The sequence below is a fragment of the Haliotis cracherodii genome, unplaced genomic scaffold (assembly GCF_022045235.1).
Source record: "Haliotis cracherodii isolate W230 unplaced genomic scaffold, xgHalCrac1.p SCAF_12, whole genome shotgun sequence".
Lineage (NCBI taxonomy): Eukaryota > Metazoa > Mollusca > Gastropoda > Lepetellida > Haliotidae > Haliotis > Haliotis cracherodii.
Window position 1 is genome coordinate 11,759,649 of NW_027266267.1, and position 27,906 is coordinate 11,787,554.

The 27,906-nt window shown below is 41.5% G+C and overlaps 1 pseudogene; it reads right to left on the minus strand.

Moving 5' to 3' along the window:
• Window positions 1–447: 447 nt before the first annotated feature.
• Window positions 448–27,906, minus strand: part of LOC139457019 (uncharacterized) — a 35,875-nt pseudogene continuing 8,416 nt past the window's right edge.

Genomic DNA, 27,906 nt, shown 5'->3' on the forward strand with positions numbered 1-27,906 from the left:
TATAAAAGCCATTACAACAAGGAGTTGAAATTATCCGCAATGTTTCAATCTGCCGTTGGAAACTAATTAAAAACAAATTTGAAAATTGAGGGAAAACTTCTGTTTGATCAAGCTGAAGTGAACGTACAACTTGTGGCTTCGTAGCCGGGTTCGTGAGATTTATCCTCCCGCTCCCGCGGACTACGTAGCATTTTATCATGACCACGTGACCTAATCACATCTCAACATTCTGACATGGAGCTAAGATACTGTTCGATGATTATTGTTTTTTTAAAAATTAATTATCTCTTTTGGTGATACCGCCCACGTTAACGGAGAATCACTTTTAAAATACAAAACTTAAATCAGAACAAAATGTCATCGCTCTCTTACAAAAGTATATCAACAATGTAATGATGACTTTTCAGATTCTTGTGTCATCATTATCCGCGATCATGCCCCTTTCGTCTTGTTAACAGAGTCATGTCACACGATGCACAGTAGCATAATCTGTACCTCAAAGTTGCCCAACAGTTATATACGGAGGACAGTCAAGATTAACTGGCGATTGTGGTTTTGTATCATTTACCTGTTTTCTTTTGACGACGCATACAATGATGATGATGATGATGACGAGAAACACGATTGCACAAACAACGGCAACAATGATCATGAGAGTTGATGGTGTGGGTGGTTCATCATTTCCTTGAGCATCAGTTGTTTCTGCAACAATATAAAGGCGTCATCAGCAATTGTTAGACACCTTTCCTTAAATATCAGAACCCTAGTTCCAGTGCATAAAACCAAAGAACAATGCTTGTGTACATTATAATGACTAGTAATAGAAAGTAAAAAAGGCTAAGACAAATAGCAGGAGTTGGCGACTGTTTAAGCAACAAATATGGGGACGAATTTGTTATTTAATCTGTTATGTAATTCTCAAAATAAATTAATTTTATTGCCTTATAACTGTAGTTGTGGTGTTGACGTGCCCCAATTCAATTTAGTTATTTGCTTCTTTGACATATTGTTATAGAATCACTGAGTTCAGTGACACCACCACAAGTTAGACTCGACCGCTTGTTGTGACAGCTAAATATCAGTCTTACAACCCCCAGGTGGGAGTCCGTCACATTGAGGGTTACTGAAGAAGTGTTGTGAGTAACACTTGCTACAGAGTCAGCTTCCATCAGCAGTGTTGTCACAATCCCTGTCTGGAGTGGGAAGGTGAGGGCTGTTGAACAGTAGTAGTCTTGTATGTCCACTGTGAGTGTCAGCTGTTAATAAAGGGCAAATACATCAGTGTCCTCCTTACTGGTGATGCTGCATGTTGGTGTTTCTGAATCATATAATACAACCACAGAATGATGAAATAGTCCGACTAAATCAAATTAGAGTTAAAGAGTGAAATTCTTTCATTGACTTGTCCATTTAAAAATCAAAACTATCATGTAAACCAAACATCACTTTTGATATATGGAGGTTGCAAGTGGTTTGAGGTTGAAATTGCAGACTGATTTGCGTTGGTATGTGTTAATTGTGCAAACAGAAAACCATTTAATCATTTAAGTGTGTCACCAATATTCCAACATGACGGTGACCAAGACAACATGGCACTGGACCAGACAGTCATGTGATCGACATCATGAGCATTAATCCAAGCAAAAGAAATACGTCGAGATGAAATCAAACAAGTCATCGAGTTTGACTTCCTGGTAGTCGCCTCTGTCGATAAGCCAATGTTGCTTGGGATCTAAGGTCAATTGAGTCTATTTCAGAGTTTAGAGACATTTCAAATTTAGCTAAATCCAAAACACGCATGCATGTTGGTTGAAGTTAAACAGCAAATGTGTAATTATGATTCATTTCACTCAAGACCAACACGACTACATTTTCAAAATTCTAATACAACGTGACAACGAAACAATGCAGCATTTCGAGAAAATTTGGCGCTGTCGCATTGCTGTGCTCATATCAATTGATGCATACTTTTGATATTTTCAGAGCGCGCGACAACGCGACTGAGCGACAATGCCAAACGGCAACATTCCATAAAACATGTCACATTTTCGCATTTAGATTACAAATAAAAATAAATACGTTCGTAAAGTAGGAGCTAAGTTTGTGGCTAAAAGGGTCATTAGTTGACTGATGTTTTGTGTATTAAATATATGGACATATGTTCTTAATGTACCAGGCTCCCTCGGGGTCGTTTCGTCAAAATTTGACGTCACTTGGAACATTTATGTCAACATGATGTGGGATAAAAGCGGAAGTGATACAGGTGACAGACTTTACTACTTTGATAAAACGCAAAACTGTCAAGCCAAGAAACATAATCAGGTCGAATCGGGGATTCGAAACCACGCCCTTTGGTTTCACACTGACGTCTAGGAGACACCAATCTGTACAGCGAATATGATATGAATGTGTGAGTGAGTGAGTGAATTTGCATTTCATGCCGTGTCTGCTTGATGTGGGATGAACGCCGAAGTTATATATGTGCAAGATGCTGATTTTCTAGCTCGCTTGTTGGACGCAACACTGCACAGCGAGCTACGCAGTCTAAAACGACTGAGCCAACCGTGTCCCCTCATCTACATAAAGTTGCTGGTGATTGAAATTAAATGAAATGGAAATGGAAAGAGTTTGTTTCTTGTCGTCAAAATACTTTGGTGTTCGAAAATCGATATGAGACTTAATTTCTCTAGAAACGATCAATTGTATTCAGGTTGTTGGTCATTTTAATTTTTAACTCACATTAGATAGGGCGACAACGCGACAACACAACATTATTTTACCTTTATAAATTATATTCAAGATATCAACAACTGTTTCTTAAATATTACATGAGCATGGCTCGTAAGAGTAAAGATTTAACTGATATAAAAACAAACATGCATAGCACATACCATCTTTCAGAGACAAAGGAGTAAAGTTTTTAGAAAAATCCGGTTTCCACCTTGCCGAACAAACCTGGAATTATGGTGTAATATTTTGCCTGGACTAACGAGTCAATAAGAATCGCGAAACAGAATCGACATCCGGTTCGTAAACTGCCCTGCAGATTTCTGTCAATTGCAGGATTTGTAAAGCATGTGTACCGTCAACTGATCGTCAACAAATATATTCAACATCATGTCATGTCTTCAGTCAAGGTGCTTACGTGATTTGTTGCACTTCGCGGGGTAAGACCCGTTATATTACAATATAGATCTTGATCATCAACCAGATAATCGGCACCATTTCGTGTGAAGCAAATGCAAGTGAGAGGTGGAATCTGATTTGTCAGTAGGAAGCACATGGAAGGGACCTAACTCGTAATAGCCACTGGTGGCGGTACGATGGAGCCAAGAAAATCCACCTTAGTTCGGCAAGGGTGGAAACTGTTTTTTACAGTCACTTAACTTCCTTGCCTCGGGAAGATGAACCCATACTAATCCTTGACATTTGGTGTACGTGTATCATTTAACGTACATGTTCTGTATCTTTCGGGGGAGTAAATTATACACGATCAGTACAAATGAGATTTGAAATGATACTTACTTGCAACTGTCAAATTGCATGTCTCAACTGTATTAAGAGCATTTTCACATGACCATTCTCCCGCATCTGTTGTTTGTATACCAGAAATGTTGAAGACAGACTGAGTGCTATTGATGACAGACGCCGATCCGTACTCGAGATCACACGGCATAACACCTTTCAGTTGACACTGTGCAACACCACGACCACCGGGGTGTTTATATGTGTGAACACCACTTCCCCCTGTACAGATCAACTGTACGAACGAGTCCACATTGCTGAAAGTTGGGCAGATGAATCCTGTGGATACTGTGGAGAAAGTTTTTTTATTAATCTGTAATATTGTATGATTCCTGTGTCATTCACAGAGAACTATAGCTGCATATACACTTGCGACAATTATCATCTACAAATATATCACAAAAGTTTTGAACTGACCGCAGAGTGACTGTGTCAGTAGAAGTAGAGTCTGGGCCACGGCTGTGTCGGCAGGTGTCATCTGGAGCCTATCACATTGAAACAATATATCCTAAATTATTCATAAAATTATCATAACTTATCAAAAACATCACCAACGTCTCTAATAGTTTGATTATCTCACTAAGAGGACTGTCAACAGTATCCCCTGGATTATTTTATATTTCAAAAGTTAAGCACCACCCTTTCGTTTTGTTCATATATCTCCAAATTCCGTCAGTGTATAGTTTAGAAATGTCCTCATATGGAACAGTTACACAAACCCAACCAAGTCACTACCAAGGAATTTCATGCAGCATTTCGTTTGTAAATAAGCCTAAACTGGCTCCCCAGCTAACAAGGCCCCAATTTTTAACTAGGGAGGTTTGTTTGTGTGTTGTTTCAATCTAACCAAACTGTTCAGCAGCCATTGGGGACATGGATAGGTCAAATCGTTCAAGGCAAAATGTCGATGAAAATGAAAGGAATGGGTCACTGGAAGTGAGTGATGACACCGTATTTTCGCGAACAGCGTGAACATGGTCTGCTCTACTGATAGCACTCACAGAGCGAACAGCGTGAACATGGTCTGCTCTACTGATAGCACTCAAAGAGCGAACAGCGTGAACATGGTCTGCTCTACTGATAGCACTCACAGAGCGAACAGCGTGAACATGGTCTGCTCTACTGATAGCACTCACAGAGCGAACAGCGTGAACATGGTCTGCTCTACTGATAGCACTCACAGAGCGAACTGCGTGAACATGGTCTGCTCTACTGATAGCACTCACAGAGCGAACTGCGTGAACATGGTCTGCTCTACTGATAGCACTCACAGAGCGAACTGCGTGAACATGGTTTGCTCTACTGATAGCACTCACAGAGCGAACAGCGTGAACATGGTCTGCTCTACTGATAGCACTCACAGAGCGAACAGCGTGAACATGGTCTGCTCTACTGATAGCACTCACAGAGCGAGCAGCATGAACATGGTCTGCTGTACTGATAGCACTCACAGAGCGAACAGCGTGAACATGGTCTGCTCTACTGATAGCACTCACAGAGCGAACAGCGTGAACATGGTCTGCTCTACTGATAGCACTCACAGAGCGAACAGCCTGAACATGGTCTGCTCTACTGATAGCACTCACAGAGCGAACAGCGTAAACATGGTCTGCTCTACTGATAGCACTCACAGAGCGAACAGCGTGAACATGGTCTGCTCTACTGATAGCACTCACAGAGCAAGCAGCGTGAACATGGTCTGCTCTACTGATAGCACTCACAGAGCAAACAGCCTGAACATGGTCTGCTCTACTGATAGCACTCACAGAGCAAGCAGCATGAACATGGTCTGCTCTACTGATAGCACTCACAGATCGAACAGCGTGAACATGGTCTGCTCTACTGATAGCACTCACAGATCGAACAGCGTGAACATGGTCTGCTCTACTGATAGCACTCACAGAGCAAACAGCGTGAACATGGTCTGCTCTACTGATAGCACTCACAGAGCGAACAGCGTGAACATGGTCTGCTCTACTGATGGCACTCACAGAGCGAACAGCGTGAACATGGTCTGCTCTACTGATAGCACTCACAGAGCGAACAGCCTGAACATGGTCTGCTCTACTGATAGCACTCACAGAGCGAACAGCGTGAACATGGTCTGCTCTACTGATAGCACTCACAGAGCGAACAGCGTGAACATGGTTTGCTCTACTGATAGCACTCACAGAGCGAACAGCGTGAACATGGTCTGCTCTACTGATAGCACTCACAGAGCGAACAGCGTGAACATGGTCTGCTCTACTGATAGCACTCACAGAGCGAACAGCGTGAAAATGGTCTGCTCTACTTATAGCACTCACAGAGCGAACAGCGTGAACATGGTCTGTCCTACTGATAGCACTCACAGGGCGAACAACGTGAACATGGTCTGCTCTACTGATAGCACTCACAGAGCGAACAGCGTGAACATGGTCTGCTCTACTGATAGCACACACAGAGCGAGCAGCGTGAACATGGTCTGTCCTACTGATAGCACTCACAGAGCGAACAGCGTGAACATGGTCTGCTCTACTGATAGCACTCACAGAGCGAACAGCGTGAACATGGTCTGCTCTACTGATAGCACTCACAGAGCGAACAGCGTGAAAATGGTCTGCTCTACTGATAGCACACACAGAGCGAGCAGCGTGAACATGGTCTGCTCTACTGATAGCACTCACAGAGCGAACAGCGTGAACATGGTCTGCTCTACTGATAGCACTCACAGAGCGAACAGCGTGAACATGGTCTGCTCTACTGATAGCACTCACTGAGCGAACAGCGTGAACATGGTCTGTCCTACTGATAGCACTCACAGAGCGAACAGCGTGAACATGGTCTGCTCTACTGATAGCACTCACAGAGCGAACAGCGTGAACATGGTCTGCTCTACTGATAGCACTCACAGAGCGAAAAGCCTGAACATGGTCTGCTCTACTGATAGCACTCACAGAGCAAACAGCCTGAACATGGTCTGCTCTACTGATAGCACTCACAGAGCGAACTGCGTGAACATGGTCTGCTCTACTGATAGCACTCACAGAGCGAACAGCGTGAACATGGTCTGCTCTACTGATAGCACTCACAGAGCGAGCAGCATGAACATGGTCTGCTCTACTGATAGCACTCACAGAGCGAGCAGCGTGAACATGGTCTGCTCTACTGATAGCACTCACAGAGCGAACTGCGTGAACATGGTCTGCTCTACTGATAGCACTCACAGAGCGAACAGCGTGAACATGGTCTGCTCTACTGATAGCACTCACAGATCGAACAGCGTGAACATGGTCTGCTCTACTGATAGCACTCACAGAGCAAACAGCGTGAACATGGTCTGCTCTACTGATAGCACTCACAGAGCGAACTGCGTGAACATGGTCTGCTCTACTGATAGCACTCACAGAGCAAACAGCCTGAACATGGTCTGCTCTACTGATAGCACTCACAGAGCGAACTGCGTGAACATGGTCTGCTCTACTGATAGCACTCACAGAGCGAACAGCGTGAACATGGTCTGCTCTACTGATAGCACTCACAGAGCGAGCAGCATGAACATGGTCTGCTCTACTGATAGCACTCACAGAGCGAGCAGCGTGAACATGGTCTGCTCTACTGATAGCACTCACAGAGCGAACTGCGTGAACATGGTCTGCTCTACTGATAGCACTCACAGAGCGAACAGCGTGAACATGGTCTGCTCTACTGATAGCACTCACAGAGCGAACAGCGTGAACATGGTCTGCTCTACTGATAGCACTCACAGAGCGAACAGCGTGAACATGGTCTGCTCTACTGATAGCACTCACAGAGCAAACAGCGTGAACATGGTCTGCTCTACTGATAGCACTCACAGAGCGAACAGCGTGAACATGGTCTGTCCTACTGATAGCACTCACAGATCGAACAGCGTGAACATGGTCTGCTCTACTGATAGCACTCACAGAGCGAACAGCGTGAACATGGTCTGTCCTACTGATAGCACTCACAGAGCGAACAGCGTGAACATGGTCTGCTCTACTGATAGCACTCACAGAGCGATAAGCGTGAACATGGTCTGCTCTACTGATAGCACTCACAGATCGAACAGCGTGAACATGGTCTGCTCTACTGATAGCACTCACAGAGCGAACAGCGTGAACATGGTCTGTCCTACTGATAGCACTCACAGATCGAACAGCGTGAACATGGTCTGCTCTACTGATAGCACTCACAGAGCGAACAGCGTGAACATGGTCTGTCCTACTGATAGCACTCACAGAGCGAACAGCGTGAACATGGTCTGCTCTACTGATAGCACTCACAGATCGAACAGCGTGAACATGGTCTGCTCTACTGATAGCACTCACAGAGCGAACAGCGTGAACATGGTCTGCTCTACTGATAGCACTCACAGAGCGAACAGCCTGAACATGGTCTGCTCTACTGATAGCACTCACAGAGCGAACAGCGTGAACATGGTCTGTCCTACTGATAGCACTCACAGAGCGAGGAGCATGAACATGGTCTGCTCTACTGATAGCACTCACAGAGCGAGCAGCGTGAACATGGTCTGCTCTACTGATAGCACTCACAGAGCGAACAGCGTGAACATGGTCTGCTCTACTGATAGCACTCACAGAGCGAACTGCGTGAACATGGTCTGCTCTACTGATTGCACTCACAGAGCGAACAGCCTGAACATGGTCTGCTCTACTGATAGCACACACAGAGCGAACAGCACAATCATGTTCTGCTCTACTCATAGCACTCACAGAGCGAACAGCGGAATAAAGGTCTGTCCCACTGATTGCACTCACAGAGCGAACAGCCTGAACATGGTCTGCTCTACTGATAGCACACACAGAGCGAACACCGCATTCATGTTCTGCTCTACTGATAGCACTCACAGAGAGAACAGCGCAATCATGGTCTGCTCTATTGATAGCGCTCACAGAGCGAACGGCGCAATCTTGTTCTGCTCTACTGATAGCACTCACAGAACGAACACCCCAATCATGGTCTGCTCTACTGATAGCACTCACAGAGCGAACAGCGCAATCATGTTCTGCTCTACTGATAGCACTCACAGAGCGAACAGCGCTATCATGGTCTGCTCTACTGATAGCACTCACAGAGCGAACAGCGTGAACATGGTCTTCTCTACTGATAGCACTCAGAGAGATAACAGCGCAATCATGGTCTGCTCTACTGATAGCACTCACAGAGCGAACACTGCAATCATGTTCTGCTCTACTGATAGCACTCACAGAGCGAACAGCGCAATCATGGTCTGCTCTACTGATAGCACTCACAGAGCGAACAGCGCAATCATGGTCTGCTCTACTGATAGCACTCACAGAGCAAACAACGCAATCTTGGTCTGCTCTACTGATAGAACTCACAGAGCGAACAGCGCAATCATGGTCTGCTCTACTGATAGCACTCACAGAGCGAACAGCGCAATCATGGTCTGCTCTACTGATAGCACTCACAGAGCGAACAGCGCAATCATGGTCTGCTCTACTGATAGCACTCACAGAGCGAACAAGGCAATCATGGTCTGCTCTACTGATAGAACTCACAGAGCGAACAGCGCAATCATGGTCTGCTCTACTGATAGCACACACAGAGCGAACAGCGCAATCATGGTCTACTCTACTGATAGCACTCACAAAGCGAACAGCACAATCATGGTCTGCTCTACTGATAGCACTCACAGAGCGAACACCGCAATCATGTTCTGTTCTACTGATAGCACTCACAGAGCGAACAGCACAATTATGGTCTACTCTACTGATAGCACTCACAGAGCGAACACCGCAATCATGTTCTGCTCTACTGATATCACTCACAGAGCGAACAGCGCAATCATGGTCTGCTCTACTGATAGAACTCAAAGAGCGAACAGCGCAATCATGGTCTGCTCTACTGATAGCACTCACATAGGGAACAGCGCAATCATGGTCTACTCTACTGATAGCACTCACAGAGCGAACAGCGCAATCATTGTTTGTGTGTTTGGTTCATTACGCCCCACGCAGCATATCTCGTTTCGGCAGTGTGTAATTATTATGTTTTCGTATAGCTGAACGTTGTATCCATACATCCTTAAACTTTACAAACAACTTAAATACCATTACTTATAGTCTTATACAGTACTATATATTAGTGGGAAAAAGTAACTGTGCTTTCTGATAAAATAGTGTAAATGTTATGTTATTGCCAACACCAACACAATATTTGGTCATATGTCTGATTAATATAATACTCAACAACAAGACTTCCTGTGACACCAATATTTTAGTGTATTTTTCAAACAAGTAAAGTTTGGTTTTCAATACTGTAGTACATGTATGGAATCAAGTCACAAAAACGCAACTGCTACAGAAAAGCATCCATTCCATGCAAAAGTTGACTTTTATGCAAGACCCATGCATTTCACTGCCCAAGCATGGGTATAAAAACATGTGCGTTAACGGGATTCCATATGCATTGTTAAGCATCGTGCTGACAACAACCACTCAGAAAAACAACAAAATTACGCAATTATTCATTATTACGAAATGCCACGCCTGTCCGAAAATGAGCGTCTGCGAGCCATTGGTATGCTTGAAGCAGGATTGAGTCAACGTGATGCTGCAAGACATTTTAACGTCCACAGAAACACCATTTGGTGTTTATGGCAACGTTCGCAATGGACGAATGCAGTCAGAGACCATCCTCGGAGTGGCAGGCCACGCGTAACCAATAATCGACAAGACAACTGGATTCGAACAACACACCTACACAATCGATTCCAGCCAGCAACAGCGACGAATTTCGTCACAAACCGTACGTCGTCGCCTCAGATATGCAGGGGTTTTCGCCAGAAGACCCGCCAGACGCCCCATTTTGACAGGAAACCATCGTCAAGCACGTCTACAGTGGTGCAGACAACGTCTACTCTAGACGGCCATGCAGTGGGGACAAGTTCTATTCACTGACGAGTCTCGTTTTCACCTCAGCAACAGCGATGGACGGATTCGAGTGTAGCGACGTCGAGGTGAACGTTGCGTCAATCATTGTGTCATGGAAGAAGATCGGTTCGGGGGCGGCAGCGTTATGGTATTGGGTGGGATAATAGCAAGACAGAAGACCCGTTTCAGAGTGAGGAAAATCTCAATGGACAGCGCTCCCGCGACGAGAACATCGGCCCTGTTGTTCTACCGTTTTTGCGTCGTCATGGCCCAGGCATTACCTTTCAACATGACAATGCCCGGCCTCATATTGCTCGATTCGTTCAGGATTCTCTTCAACAAAACACCGTGAATGTCATCCCCTGGCCGGCTAGCTCCCCTGATCTCTCACCAATCGAGCACATGTAGGATGAGATGGATTGGCGCCTCCGACGTCAACCGTGTGTTCCACAGACACTCCAGGAACTTCGAAACATGCTCCAGGAGGTATGGACAGATATCCCACAGGACTTTGTGCGACGCCTAGTCCATTCCATGAGACGAAGATGTGTTGCTTGCATCGCAACCAGATGTGGACACAAACGCTATTGATATGTAAATTGACATTTTGGCGTGTTCATGTTTTTTTTATGAAATCACGCATTTTCTGAAGTCAGTATAGCAAATTAAACCATTTGAACACTTACATGAGTCCTTTATCTTTTGCAAACCGAAATTGTTTCAGATTTGGTAAAAAACTTAACTTTGCATTAAATCTTATTCAACGTAACAGGAACTTTTGTTGTTCAGTATATTTTCATAAATTTTCATTAACAAAATCAATACGTTGTAAAACGACCAACAAACGGGGGAGGGTGTATAAAGTCAGTTATTAAGATCAATATCGGGTGTGAACACTAATTGTTTTGATACAGGCGAGGTAGCTGCGGCTTATTGGAGACACCATTTGATTGAAAACAACCTGGGGATGTTGTTCCAAATGTCAACTTGTCGTAGATGTCGATTTGTCTCACCTCAGACATGTTCTATGAGGGAGAGGTCTGGGGAAACGTCCGGCCGTTACAGTACAGCATGTTTATGCTGTCCCAAAGTCATATGTTCCAACACGTGCCACATCTTTGTCGGCATTATACTGCTGCAACATGACGTTATATCTCTGCATTTGCAGGAAGGGTAGAACATGATCTCGAACATGTCGTCCAGGTAGCTTACGCCAGTCAAACTGCCACCATCAATGACGAATTGTGTTCTCCCATGCGTTGTGATGTCATCCCGTACCATTACACTTCCATCATGGATAACGTTGCAAACATCTTCTTCTGGACACCTGTAGACCCATGCACGACCATCGGAGCTGTCCAGATGAAACCTGAACTTATCAGTATACTGAACCAGGCGTGTCTCCTGAACGTCAGATGTTGTCTACGCCGAGCTGGGCAAGCCTCACGGAAGCAAAAGTGCGTGTGGTTCTGCCACTAATCAGTCTCAACCCAAGAATTGTCCGAGCTCTTAAAGTGGGAAGTTCGGTGTCGTTTCCGTAGAGGCACCGACCGAATGTAGTAGATTTGTTAAAAATACGTTACACGACTGGCCCTTAAGAGACTTGCGTGTTGGGCTGCTGTAGATAGCCTCTCCATATTCAATTTAATGAATATTAAAGTACCTGTCAACTTCTGTTTACAGCATACCCACAGCAAAGACATTATGACATTTCATAAGCGATATTTATGGTTAAACAAAAGGGTTGTATGCGTTCCTAATAGCTAAACAATCATGGTGTGTTTGTCACATTAAAACCCGCATCCGTGAGTATCATGTTACAAAGAGCATCCAAATTGTGCGCCGCGCATTAACATGCACGTGCATACAATGGTTGGCCCCCAATCTGTGAAGGTTCATACTGCAATGAATTCACGCAAAGTGAAAGTCATTTTTTTACCACAGTTTTTGCCTCAAAGGAGGTAAGCCTAGATCTATACACAGTTTCATTTAAGATGTGTGACTTCATGTTTACACAGGTAGCCATACAACAAGCCACTGAAACGAGGAACAAATTATTTCCTCAATAATAGCGTATGTTTGCGCAACTTTCTCTTCCGAAACATCTAACAAAACGCATGTATTCAAATATCACCATCAGATGACAAAGATCTGTTGAGAAGTCAGTCACAATGAAGGCGTGTCGTAATTCATTTACATCAAGTACGAAACGATAAACAAGACAGGACAGATTTCGGAAGTTGTAGTGAGGTAATTCATAAACGATCTCACGGTCAAACTCTCTGACGTTTCCCAAACTATACTAATACGCCTTGTTCAAGATTAAAGGGTCTATATGATCAGAAAGAACTCTTTTGTGTGTATTCGTACTAGGGAACAACAATACCCATTGTCTCATGATATCAACCACTGAGTAGTGTAGACTGGACTTCATTGTTTGAAGGTGTAATGTAGCTAAGTTATTAAACATTGTGGCATTAAACATTATGTCAAACAAGTTTTTAAAAAAATATATTTATCACATACATATGTGCAAATCTAAAACATTAATAACATGACAGTAATATTCTCCTGAATGAAAAATGAAATCAGGACTCGACACGGTGCATAGTGTCTCTTAATCTAGATGCCCAAAGTTTTAACATTGAACCGAGAGTAACACTCATATTTAGATGCTTCATAAAAATTCTGTAAAATGTTTAATCACTAATGGGTGCTATGTTTTTTATGTCAGCATTAGATTTTTCATTCTCAAACGTGTAAAGTCAAAAGGGACATAGATGAATGCGTGCGTCTGATTTACACACTTAATCACTTAAGCCCATCAGGCTCAAAAACAGGTCCCAAGTTTCGTGTGCTTGTAAAAAGCTGATTTAATCGTGGTTTTGTTGGTAACGTGGGCCGTCCGCATATCAACATCGCATGATTCGCTTATATTTGTTTCAGTATCACATTTGATTCGTACATAAATTATTTTACCAGCTCTCATTTTAATACAGGGAGCTGAAGCATTGCCGGCAGCAGCGTTACACTTCGCCTCACATAAGTGAACTTACGAGCTAACGAGATTAAGATTAGACATTTTACCATGGGTAGGGGAGAAGTGGTAGAATTTCAGTTTTGAACCCATGCTACAGTCCCAGCTTACCTAACTGATCCTCTAAATATGAATGTAAAATATACTAATTTCAAGTGAGAAGTGTCACCTCACCTTGTTCTTCCTCTTACCAAGCTATCACTTCAGTGGCTCATCCTCACTTTCTTTACGACTACAGCCTTGAGTCTGTCACACTCCAGAGAGTTGTCTTCTTCCAGTGACTGACTGGTGTCCGACCCATGTATCGTATCCAAGGGAGGTCACTCGAGTGAGCATTTTATCTTTCAACATTGTGTGGTTGGCGAATTAATGTAACACTGTGAATGTTTCCTCATTCAGGTATGGCTCATTACTGTGTTGCCACACCCATGAACAGTGAGATATTATCATTATAGCGGAAGGGAGGGAACTCATCAGACAATATATATTACTGACGTTTCATTTTTTTCCGATTTACTGCTACGTCAGATGCATAACTAGAAAGTTTGGCGAAGTAAATTGATTAAAGTATAAAGTTAATTTTGTACCAACCACAACCACTTATTATGATTAGCCTTTAAGAAGACAAGGCTTGTGCAGTGTCCCATGTTATGCTGCCTGACACTGGAAGATACAGCTGTCCTTATCATCCGTTATGCACAATTGCAAAGAAACATTTTAATAACATCTCACTGACAGGATTTCACTGATTTCACTTGGGTAGTTATTCTTTGAAAGAGTTAATATACAGAAGACATGCATCAATCTTATAATATTGTTAAAAGTGACATGCCCATGACAACAGAAGGCTTGAATGTTGGTGAAATCGGTTAAAAAAGGGTTTTGTTCAAGAAGCGTGTAAGTTCATTTAAGACTTTTGTAAGTATATCAGTATAACTGCCTGTAAGGCATGGCCTCAGGATTATTGCATGCCTAAGGGATGATACTCTGCATGCAAAGTATGGCGCTTCAGACGCCTAGACAACACATTCACTATAGTACCTCAATAATTGCTTTGAACATACCAAAGTCATTGCTCGTGGCATATCTCTTAACATATTAACTAGCAAAAGACATTTCAGAATCAGACACAAAGTAATACTTCCAAATAATATAAAAAGGATCATAGAAATACAAAAGTTATGATATTGGGCTTTATGTCACTAAATTCCGTGCGAAATTACTTGCATCATGATCACAGCAAGAGTCCATTTCTAAAGAGTAATGGCAGTGGATCGTCCTCTTGTAGAATGCACTGCACGTTGTTGCGTCGAGGAGAGATGACAGTGTTGTATCAACGAATCATTGCGCCATGCCCTGTTCCCTTCAACAAACCACCCAGACCTTGAAAGAACACAACAACACAACACACCCAACATCGTTCATTTCTTTCTGCAACATTTCGTCATGGCCAGCTCGATCTCACTGGGACCACACTGGTCGTCATTTTAGGACACAACATGAGGAACCTGCAAACACGTCGAGTGCGGGCGTGTTTTTGACGCCAACGGTTGACATATGCAAAACTGACTACAAGCTTAACAATGTGTTGCCAGTGACAGCATTGTTTGTTGTCAGTATCATTGCTGTATATTTGTGTATGTGATTACATTTAGAATACATCGCCTATTTGTTTAATATATTTTTGTGTGAAGCCTTATATAGTTTGGTATACATAGTTTTGCTCATCAGAAATCCATTGTGCAATTCACACTGTTTCATAAGCATATGTTTATGAGTCATTATCAAATAGTGATGACGACAGGTGTTCGTATCAGTCAGAAACCCATGGCAAGGATAGAGAATAACCAGTCTCGAGTATCCAATGAAACAGTTTACATTTGGGGTGAAAGCTAATATAGCGTTGAAAATTATATGAATGGATCACTGAAACTGGTGTTCGCGAAAACAGTATAAATGTCCTGCCCAACCTGTCGCACCTGCCACTCACTGAACTTGTATAAAACGTTGTTTTTATCTGACGCCGTAGAGCAGTACTCCTTCCATGCGACGGGAGACAGATGAGACAATCAAGTCATTGACCTTTGAAAATCTTAAAAGTGACACGATAGCCCATTTACTGATTTTGTGGAAAGTTATATTTCAATTTTGAATTACAGCTGCAGTGTACAAGAGCAGTTATACCACTGCTTAGAAGTAAACGATAAATGTGGTGTAAGCAATTCTAATGTACTGGTCCAAACATTTCTTTTGTTGTTGACATGACATATTATCAATAAATTACTCCTTCCACCAGCAGAAACAAAGAGCAGTCGAAACCAATTGGAATGTATTCATATTGTGTTCGAAATGCAGAATGAAAAAATGCTCTTGACCATAAATACATGATGCTGATATTCAAAATCATACCAACAATTCCTTGTACCACGCCTTGAATTAGACTGACACGTAATTTGTCACCATGTAGTTTCTGTTTCTGCTTGTTTGCTTTTTTACTTAAACGGAAGCTGATTTGATGAAGGGCGTTTCGTCCGGTGTTTCCTTACTTAGTTTCCCCTTACTTTCTGGCGCATCCGATCTTAATTCACATCAAACAGCTTCATGCGTGCGTTCAGTGAGTGGCAAATAACAAGCAGAATAGATACATTCAGTTTAATGTGACATTCAAAGGTCAACTCAAATGTCATATTGTATGTTTGAAATGCATTATTTATATTTCGGGAGTTGACAGTTGTACGACCTTTCAAAGTTTAGGGAATTAACTTTTTCGAAGGTACTTTAGTCAGTTTCTTGTTAATGCAAAGAACATAAACTTAATCTAGATGAATAAAACCACATTTTAACAATGCATGAGATTCTTAATTTGAATACTCCGAAACACTTAACTTTTTCAGTCATCCTTTCGCGGCATATACGTTATGTTTGTATTAAGTTTCACCAGCAATAAAAATTATGACAAGGCTCTTAAATTGATTGGTGAATTGCCTGTTTGCACGCAGAGCCGCAATGCCATTGCTTGAGACTAATACAGAAGTAAGTCATCAGTCTAGAAATACTACTGGCAGTAGCAAAGATCCACCACATTTGAACAACGACGGAGACATCAGTGGCTGGTTGGCGACAATACACAGTGATAAGTATACGTGTGTCTTTGTGTTGTTCGAATCATGTTTTGTTTACAATTACTATACTTTGTTTTCCTTTTAAAATTCACGTTCGTTTATCCATAACTTTCTGACGTCGAACCATATGCGTGTCTTGGTCTTATTGATAGATATATTCGCTGACTTTTATAATAAATGTACAGTGGCTCGTTTGCACCCATCCTGTTGATAACATTTGTACTAATCAATTCAGTTTGTGCATAATACCCTTACGGTTGTATGGCAAAGAAAATTCTCATTCTCATGTCCCTGATGCACTTCAGCCAAACGCAATAAGGAGATGGGTGTCATACTGTGGGGACATGTGTATGCAGCATTATCAGCACATTTCATTTTCTTTGGGGCTTCGGACACCCTCACGAGGTCACCGTTTGGAATCAGGATGTGTCAAAGGCTGTGCTCGAACGTTGTAGGATGTTCCACGTACTTGTATTCAAGTACTAAACATCTCTGTCGTCTGAAGGCTTCTGTAAATGACAAACCTTCCCCTGATGAAGTGGCTTATGATGTTAAAATCACACAGGTAAGCAACAATGTGTATTGTTATACCTCTCTTAAGAATATTTGAATTGCATTGGTTAATCTATCTCATGTGACTCAACAATACATTTCAATGCTGACATAACAATCGAAAACTGCGCGAAACAGCTTTGGTTAAATCACGATACTGACACTGACCTCAAATTTTGACTCATCACGTAATCACTATTGGTCTTTTGTGGTCTAAGGTCCGATCTGACAACCGTAGGGGTCGAGTACTCGGGGAATTATTATTTACATAACACACTGACATTCTGGGTATTTTCATTTAACAGATATATCATAGGCTAATATAATGTTAAAAAATACATGCTTATCTGGTATATATGTTTTTTGTCCCGGAAAAGGTACGTTTTGCCATATATGTTGAATTGGTCTTGCGCAAATCATGCTTGCTGTAAAATGCGACTATGCTTGTCGTAAGAGGCGACCAACTGGATCGGGTAGTCAGGGTCGCTTACTTGGTGATGCATGCATGTCATCGTATCCCAATTGCGTGGCTCGAAGCTCAGGATGTCAATCACTGGATTATCTGGGGGAGAGAGAGAGGAGCGGGAGTCGAAACATGATCAAAGGTTTCTTGCGTGTCCAAGGAACACAACTCAGCGAGAGCAACAAGGATTTTGAGAAAAAAAGACACGTATCAAAATGAATTTGATCTGTGGACTCCAGTAACAAATCCACAGCCGACTCAGAACGACATTCTAAATATGGATCTTATGCCTAACAGACACATATATAATAGTATAACTGTGTTTCACTTATTCTATGTTTAGGACAGAAACACTAGCATGTGTCCACACTTTGCGAAGAGTTTGTATGATCGAAAAAACCACTGGCATTGTGAGACAATTCAAAAAGAAGGTAAACACTGTAGTTTGATAAACCCTTTAAATTCGGTCAGAAAACAATAAAACATTTCGAATTTACATGCTAATAACAAAATTGCCAGACATGTTATCAACAGGCAACTCTTCCATTTTTACAGCCGAATCACTGGCCATTTAAACATATATAGCATATATAATTTTGATTTAATTCTTGTTTTTCGGAAAGGAATTGATTGATATGTTTTGTATAAAATAAAGTACTTTTTGGTAATTGGTACAGTAAATGGGATAACTGAGAATGTTAATGGCTGTACCCTCGAAGGGGGTAAAGCGGTGTACAATGATTGTCCCTCGGAGAGGCGATGTAAGACCACATCATTCAAGGTAGTGTTATTTCTACCACGAGCTTAATAGAAGAATATGTGCTATTATTAGTGTTTTGCTAAATCTGTCAATAATCGGCAACACTTGAAGGGCTGATGTAGATCCTTAATATAGATATTAATGTATAATGTTTTCAAGTCACGGTGTATAATTACCAATTATCTTTAGCAAATAAAAATATCAAATCATGGGCCCTAGATGTGAAAATGCTGTTATATAACTATGGTTTGGGAACTGTTTGGGAGGCTCAGAATATTGGAAATGTAAATCAGTTTTTGGCTTCATTTAAACAAAGATGTATCGATATTGATCAACAAAAATTGTTGTCAAGTCTTCAAAAATTCTCCAAGCTAGGTCTGTACAGATCATTGAAATCTTATATTGTATTTGAAAATTATTTATACGATGTTAATATAAAAGCTGATCGTATTGCAATTTGTTCATTTAGGTGCTCCAGCCATCAGTTGATGATTGAGGCAGGCAGAAAGCTGTGTTTGGCGAGACATAAACGTCTCTATCCTTTGTGTGTTATTCCCACTGTAGAAACAGAGTTTCATTTTTGTCTTGGATTTAAGACAGTCACTTATTCCTTGTTATTTTCACCGCTGTCCTACAGAGCAAAAGCTTCATAGTTTACTTGTATCTTGTAACACCACAATGTTAAACAGCATAGGACAATTTATTTTTCTTGCATTTAAGAAAAGGGAAAAGTTCTTAACCAATGATTAATATGAACATGTATTAAGTGAGGGAGTGAGTGAGTATGGTTTTACGCCGCTTTTAGCAATATTCCAGCAATATCATGGCGGGGGACACCAGAAATGGGCTTCACACATTGTATCCATGTCGGGAATCGAACCCGGGTCTTCGGCGTGACGAGCGAACGCTTTAACCACTAGGCTACCCGACCGCCCCGAACATGTATTAAGAGGAAACCACATGTATTTGGGTTGATTCTCACTACATATTTAATAATGGCTTTCAATAATTCAGTCCCCCGTGGTGGGGGGTTGAAATAGACGCTTTGTATACTAGAACTGATGCTTCTTGTAGGATTTACTTTTCTGCTTTACTTTTCAAACTTTATTGCACATATATACACTGTAAACAGAATTTATGTACTTATCTACTGTGACAAACTCTTTTGTAAATAAGTACTTATACTTTCCAAAGCTTCATTGTTTATCTATGCACTGTAAACAATTTTATATAAAGTAATCGGTTGGGACAAACCCCTGTGGACAAGAAATGATCTTTTTAGTATGATCTGCTCTATTTTTTACCATTCTTAGTTGTATATAATCAGTTATCATCTGGCGCTCCATCGTTACAATGGATACCGATTAATGAACAATGTATAATGGGCCAGTGACCCCCCACGAAATAAAGTAATTCATTCATTCAGTCACGATATGGATGCAATTTTGCCGACGTGACTATAATTGTTTACTCACACTCAAGACACATATCATGGTCTGCAAACATTTTATCATTCTGTTTTTCAGTTGATGCAATCAATGGAAAGCAGGAACTCTTCAACAATAAGACAAGATTTTTAGTATGGCATTTTTATACAAAGCAAAAAATTGTTCAGGTTAATTTACAAAGCATGTCGGTTCAGAAGGAACCTTATCTGACCATACGGTTAATGGGTGCCATGGCATATGATTCTAGTCTAAAAAGAGTTCTTGTTGCAAAACAACATCAGATCCTATCATATCCTTTAGACACGGATGTTGGTACCGTTTTATTCACAGGCATTAACGTCCGTACGATGGCAGTAGATGAAGGTAGACAGCTGATATTTGTTTCAACTCGAAATCGTGCAGTGGCCGTGATGGCAACAAAGGGCAAACAATTCCATGTTATTCTGCATAGGCAGTATTTTAAACGGCTTCCTATTTCCATAGCGTTGGATCCTGAGAGGACAATGATGTATGTAAATTGTCAAAAGTATATTGTTTTCAGTACATATAAAGCAGAAAATGTGACAAAGTTGCAGGCTATTAGTGCAGTTTTTGCTTTAAGTTACGACAACAAGAGACACGTCGTATACGCCCTAGACGGTGAGGCAGTCATGCGGATTTCCAATTCGCTTAAATATGAAACAGTTATCAAGTTATCAAATCGACCATGCAGTGTGGCGTATCACAGTGACAGAATCTATGTATTCAGTGATTCGGGTACGGATGTGTATGCCATGAAAGGAGAGGAAGTTTATCCTTATAAAAATATATCAATGGAACTTCGTTGTAGACGTTTAATCGTTTGCTTTGTGTGGTAATCTTGGTTCAAAATATGTGTGTACTGTCGATGTATGCCGACAGACAACTTTCAGGTAAAACATATGTGTCACGGTGTTGAGGAATGCTCAAGAACTCCTAAGATGATACACTATGGAGACTTTCACCAAATGAACACACAAATATTACATTACTATTGTTATATGCAGAAATAAAGACGTATTCTTATTTAATGTTTCCTATATAATTGATAAAAAATACAGATGTGGGTACCATATCAGATACCACGAGTGAGTTAGTTAATGAGTTAAACTGCCTTGGTAGTGATTTCAGTGATATAAGTTGTCAGCGCAACGAAGAAGGAGAGCCGACAGTAGACGGATCTCACTTTCAGGTAGATCAAGACACGTGAGTATGGCTCTGTCGGACACAGGAGGATAATCTCTTTCCTGATACCCTATACACATACACTTCTTTCGTAATTATACACTGCAAAAAAGAAACACAACTAGGAAAATCGTAAATATCTGACAGAGCGTTGTCGATAACCATACACAATTAAAAACAGAAAAATTCAGCATGATTATGATTAATGTTTGTTGAGAATGAGAATGAGGTAGTGCAGAAAGTTGGTGAAAAGAAGAAAAAAACACAACCATGTGAGAGCCTGGCACCCAAACACACTAACATGACATGCACGTGCAACATCACTGTTTGGGCTATAAAAACTTTGTGTTTACATTTGCATACCATCACAATCTTACAACAAGTGAACAGCGAAATCATGCCATGCCAGACGGAAGCCCAACGCATCAACGCAATACAGGTAAATGATATTCGGCCGTAGCCAGGTTTTTCAAAGAACCATTACAAGACTGTGGGATCGTTATCGGACACACGGGACAATCTGTGGCATTCACAGATCCGGTTAACCACGTATCACTGCCATGGCACAGGACAGATTCATACGGCTGCATAACCCATGTGAACAAAACACGACGTCCATTTCTACAGATATAACCATACCAAGATTGTATAGGATATCAGCCCAGATAGTGAGGTACGCGCAAAAGGTATTCGCTTTTGATGGCCATTTCGAAGTGTCATTTTGACGGACCTGCAACGTCGGCTGCGAAGTCGATGGGTTCAGGGCAACATGGTATGGCCACAGCAGCAAAGAAGGCAAGTTTGGTTTTGTGATGAGTCATGTTTTATACTTCGTCTTGTTCATAGATATCCAAGGGAACGTTATGCATGAAACTGCATAAAGGAAGTGGACAGATTTTGGGGTGTCAGCGTGATGATGTTGACAGCCATCTCCCACACTGGCAGAACAGACTTGGTGCAAGTTCTGAGGAACTATTGAGTGAGTGAGTGAGTATGGTTTTACGCCGCTTTTAGCAATATTCAAGCATTATCACGGCGGGGGACACCAGAAATGGGCTTCACACATTGCACCCATGTCGGGAATCGAACCCGGGTCTTCGGCGTGACGAACGAACACTTTAACCACTAGGCTACCCGACCGCCCCGGGGAACTATTTTTATTCCCCTTCTCCTTATGCAACAAGCAAACGATGTTTTCCAACTCTGATGACACGCCTGAACTCTGATTGCACGTCCGACAACAGCCTTTTTGATGAACCACAATATCCTTGTACTGCCATGGCACTCCGGGTTTGTTTGTTTGTTTAGCAAATCTGTAAATAATCGAGTCCGGACCAGACCATTCAGTTATTGATGTCATGAGCATCTATCCACGAAATTGAGATACGATGACATACATCAACCAAGTCAGAGAGCCTGACCACCCGATCACATTAGTCACCTCTTAAGACAATCATAGTTGCCTTTTACGGCAAGCGTAGTTTGCTGAAGACTGGGCCTCCAGATTTAAACCCAATCAAACATTTATTGGATGAACTTGGTCAACGTTTGAGACTACGTCAGCAACAACCACAGAACACACGCAGTTGCCGTTGCCGCAACAACTGCAGGAAGCGTGGGAGAACATTCCCCAGGCTACAATCCATAGTCTGATTGTTTTTATGGGATGACGATGCTTGTCAGTTTGGAAATCGAGTTGTGGCCATACAAGATATTGAGCACACATCACATTCATCTTGAAAAATCTACTGTTCTACGTGTGCCACATAGAACCTGGGTCAATGAAAATGGTGTGTGCCAATTTCGAACAATTACCATCTGTTCATTATTTAAGTTATATAAATTAAACATGGAAAAATCATTTGTGCGGAGTTTTGTGGGGTAGAGTATATTTCAGTGACATCAGTAGATTGTAGACACATATCACTTCAAGGTAGAACATGGAGGGCCATGGCAGCACAAGGATATTGTGGTCACAGAGGAGTACAGGATCCACAAACTGGTCAGATTACAACCGCAAAGGGACCTGCCACACAACTGTCATCACCAGCCAGACTGCCAGACAGATTCTAACTCTCATTTTTAACGTAATATGCACTTGTGCCAGTAAACCTTTTTCCTCAATGCCAACAAACCTACTGGAAATGTTAATTTCAACTGAGGATGGATTTGGAAGATTCACAGGCAGTGATAGGCGCCTTCGATTCAGCTTGTTATGACACGTGGTCTTTGTGTATACGATGCAAGATACAAAATTCAATACTACTGCATGGTGACGATAAATCCAAGATGTAGATAGATCTAAATTGCTGTCATGTATACACTATTTAAACTTAGGGGTTATCCAGTGATGCTTGTGTGTACTGTGTCTCGGGCTCCTTCACTTCTCATGTTTCCTTACTGTAACAAAACCAGCATCTCTTTACTACATCTCGACCTCCACGATTCTTCACATTTGTTTCTATTGTGATGTGGGTTTTTTCAGGTCAGATGAATATTCAGTCTAGATTGCCGTGCAGTAGTGTAGCGTTCATTTAGCTTCGTCACAAAGAGTAGAGAAGATACCAGATGTAGTTATACTGGAGTGGAGAAGCCTTTTATGTACACACAAGGGTAGTCAACTCGTCAAAGACCCCAATCAGTCATAAACCTGTTGTTTATATTAGTGACTTCATCCTTTGTTAATGTCACTGATGATTATCATTACACGAGAGCGGTCAAGCTATTGCTGTCCAGAACCGATACTGTAAGTTCAAAAAAAACCTGACCAAATGTCATTGCCGCAAAAACTTCATTCTAATGCAACAATATGTGTTTCAAATTAAACGTTATTTAGAATACTTACATGTAGCTGATTTAGAGTGTCAAATGAAAGCTCGCAAACCACATTTCGTGTTTCTATGCATGGAATTGTTTCCTGCGGCTTTTTAAAGAAATTGCGACAAGACGTTATTGGGATCATACCCGACACATGCTCCGACTGGAAGACGCTTATATCTCCAGCTGAAGTTCTGTAAGCTTCCTCTTTCACAGTGAACTCTTAATGTCTTAATCATCCTGTTTTTATTCACACTTTAGAATTAATGATTTATTTTCATCTACTACTTTAGTCTGTAAACAATAAGCACATAACCTGTTCAATTGATTGTTAAACATCGAAGCAAAAGTACGAATGACCCTTCATCCAGAGGTACATTCTTTTAAATAATGTTGATTTGTATGTCTCCGATTTACTGACATGTTCGTGTTTTCCAATTCCTACATACCTAACATATAGTTCACTAACTCACCATTGTATCACAGTATTGTGTACTCTCTGCAACATTTCTTAAGTGTAACCACATGGCAGTGTAACAATGCTTAATTGTATGGCATCATTGTTGTCACGAATGAGAAGGGTTGGCAACACAACTCTTGATGAAATGCTGCATTTCCATGTGTCCTAAGGCGTATTTTAATGTCAGCAATTAGTTAAGGAGAAAAGGGGGAAATATCGAAGGACCTTTTTTCAAGTTTCCCTTTTATTATATTTGTGTCATTTTTCATATAAATTCATACTTGCGTTCTTCCTAAAGTTAGCCTTTATATTATGTTTCATATCTAAAATAAATCAACAATAGCAAAATCAAAACTGTACCTGCCGCAACACTCAGACAACACAGACAAACTTTTATTCATATAAGAGGCAATGATGCCAATAGTACAATGTTTATTCAACACACGCACATTTGTTCTATGCTTCAAAACGTTCTCTATAAACAGAGGTAGATTTTACAAGATATTTTCCTCGTTTGAAGTACATAAATTTAAATTAGTGCAATGATTTGGACATATATAATAACTGAGTGGAACATATTTAACTTTAACATTCAAACATTAAATGTACATAAATGAGAGACTTTTGTCCAGTCCTATTGTGTTTTGTCACGAAAATATGTTCAAACTAAGTTGGTCACGAATGTAAAACAAGACAGCAACAGGTCTGAATAACCACCACAATCTTATTTTTGTTTTACATGCAAAAGTTTGCGTGTTTCATTGCAGAGTTGTAACATATAGGAAACAGTCTTCTGGGAAGCATAGTTTAGAGAGAATGGCAGATCATCTAAATTAAGAACAACTTGAGTTCTCAAAGGTCGGATTTTCTATTCCGTTAGTGCTTCTGTTGGAACATTGCTCATCATCGGTCACTTTACCTCTAGGACGGCATTTCCTGAAGCAGAGTAATGAATCGTAATATAATTGTATATTTGTTGGTTAACGACTAACACAGCTACACTCAAACTATGTGACTGTCAGAGAGTCCAGTGATTAACACTATGAGCGTTTGTTTTACACTGTGGAACGATGACATACAATCAAACCTTATCAGCATGCCTGACCAACCGATCCGTTTAGTTACCTCCACCTGGTCACTCCAGCGTCAAAACGGTGTAAGAAAAATGTAAATGTTTAACACATGATTACTGACCTTGCTGATATACATTAAATCGTGAAATGTGTGCGAGTACAAATTAATATGTACAAAATGCGAACGTTACATTTGTAACTGGACATATTGGAGTATACTGTTATTTGCAGGTTCTCTGCAAACTGGCGGGACCAATGATATTTACACATATTTACATATATATATACATACTGGTCAAATTAAAAACTTAACATTTTAAAAAGTAATCCCATATATGATATACATCGGACAAATGTATCAGAGAAGGTAATTTTTAATCATTAATGTCCAAAGAAAGATTTTAATTAAAGGTGGTAACCATAATTTGTACCAAGCACCTACGGTAATTGGTAATAACATCAACAGTGTAAATCATAAGACCAAAGCACGAGAATCTGATAGCACACACGTGTATGGCCACCATGTGCGTTGACAACCGCCACACAACGCCTTCGCAATGACCTTGTGATGCTTGTAAACACATGATTGGGAAGACGACGCCATTGTTGCTGCAAAATTGTGCCAAGATCTTGCAAATTCTGTGGTTGGTTCTGGAGAGAGCTCAGACTTCTGCCAAGAGCATCCCAGACGTGTTCGATGGGATTGAAGTCGGGAGACCTTGACGGCCAGTCCATTACGTTGACTCCCGCATTCTGAAGGTAATTCCTTGTCAAAACTGCTGTGTGGGGTCTGGCATTGTCGTGTTGGAAGATCAAACCATGTCCACGTGCTGCCATAAAAGGCAGAAGTTCTGGTGCCAGTACCTGGTCGCGGTAAGCAGCAGAGTTGAGGTTGCCATGGATGACAAGAAGCCTGGAACGTGCATTGCTACAGAAAGCACCCCACACCATGACACATCCGCCTCGAAATCTGTCAATATCCTGTACACAGCATTGGACGTAATGTTCATGAAGGCGCCTCCACACCCTCGCCCTACCATTAGCAAATCGTAAATTAAATCGGGATTCATCACTGAAGACGACTTGATTCCAATTCCTCTGAGTCCATCGTAAGTGTCGCTGCGCCCACAAATGACTCTGACGTCTGTGTAATTGAGTCAGAATCGGCCAGCAGTAGGACCGTCATGCTTGAAGGTGAGCAGTTCTCAGACGGTTTCGAACAGTTTGCGCACTCAGTCTACCCCTAAACATTTCATTTCTGGTTGATGTAGCCGTCAAAAATCGGTTACGGAGGTGACGTAAGACAATAAGACGCGTCTGTAAATCATAAACAGTCCGTCTACTACAACCCATCGACCTTGCGACGTCAGCTACGGATGTTCCCGTCTGCAACATGCCGATGGCACGTTCACGTTGCACATCTGAAAGGCGTGGCGTGACAAATGGCCGTAAAGATTTTTATTTTCTCGTGTTTTTCTTTTTTTGTTAATGACTGCTAACAAGTAAATGACTGCTGAAAACACGTGCGGTTGCACGTGAAAAAACACTTTTGCCAGTATAGTGCAGTGCACATAATTTTGATCGATTCATCTGCACAAAAACACAAGGGCCCACAATGATAACTGGTCAAAATGTTAAAATTTTAGGATTGTGAAGTTTTTAATTTGGTTCAGTATATTATGCATATATATAACGAAGGTCGTAAGTGGGCTCATCTTGTTTACACACGTTGATCAAGCTGTTATGACATTTACCAACCGTGTATGATGGCGTCTTTTCAGGCAGTCAAACCACTGCTCATCCAGGTCGCGAACATGTACAGCCTAGCAACAACATTAAACTGTGGTATCTTCCAACAATTTTTAATGGATCTAGATTCAGCAAATTTTGTTCATTTTCATTCACCAATGGCCAGTCTTGGTAGACGACTATATATCTATGGTCGTGGTAAATCATAAGGTATTTCTCTTTGACCATCCTTCTAATAATGGTTCATTAACCAGGGAGACGTTGACCTACACTTTTACTTAACACTGAAAACGTTAAGACTAGATCAGTCTTAAACCACTATACACAGAACCCGTCCGGAAAGCGGAAGGCCCGGGGTTCGATGCCCGGCCGCGCCATACCAAAATACGTTAGAAGAAAGTACTTGTCGTTACCCTGTCTGGCGTTAGGCATTACAGGGCTAGAACAAGGACTGGTCTGCTCGGAGTCGCTCTGCTGTGTCTTAATAGGGTATTCATGTTGAAAGGGGTATGTCGTATAAGTGGGCAAGCACTATAAAACCGACATTAGTCCGGGCTAGTACAAGCAACCACCCGACCACACATGCATGCACGTCGCAATATAAGGACAATACGTTTGGACGCGACGTTAAACCCCATTTCACCTCACCTCACCATTGTGCACGATGAGCAGAGTAGCATACACACGCTTAGACTTGTAAATATTATTTAGATTTAAGCAATTAATTCGTTTGAATATCAGAGACAGACATAGAAGGGACTGAGTGTACGTACATAT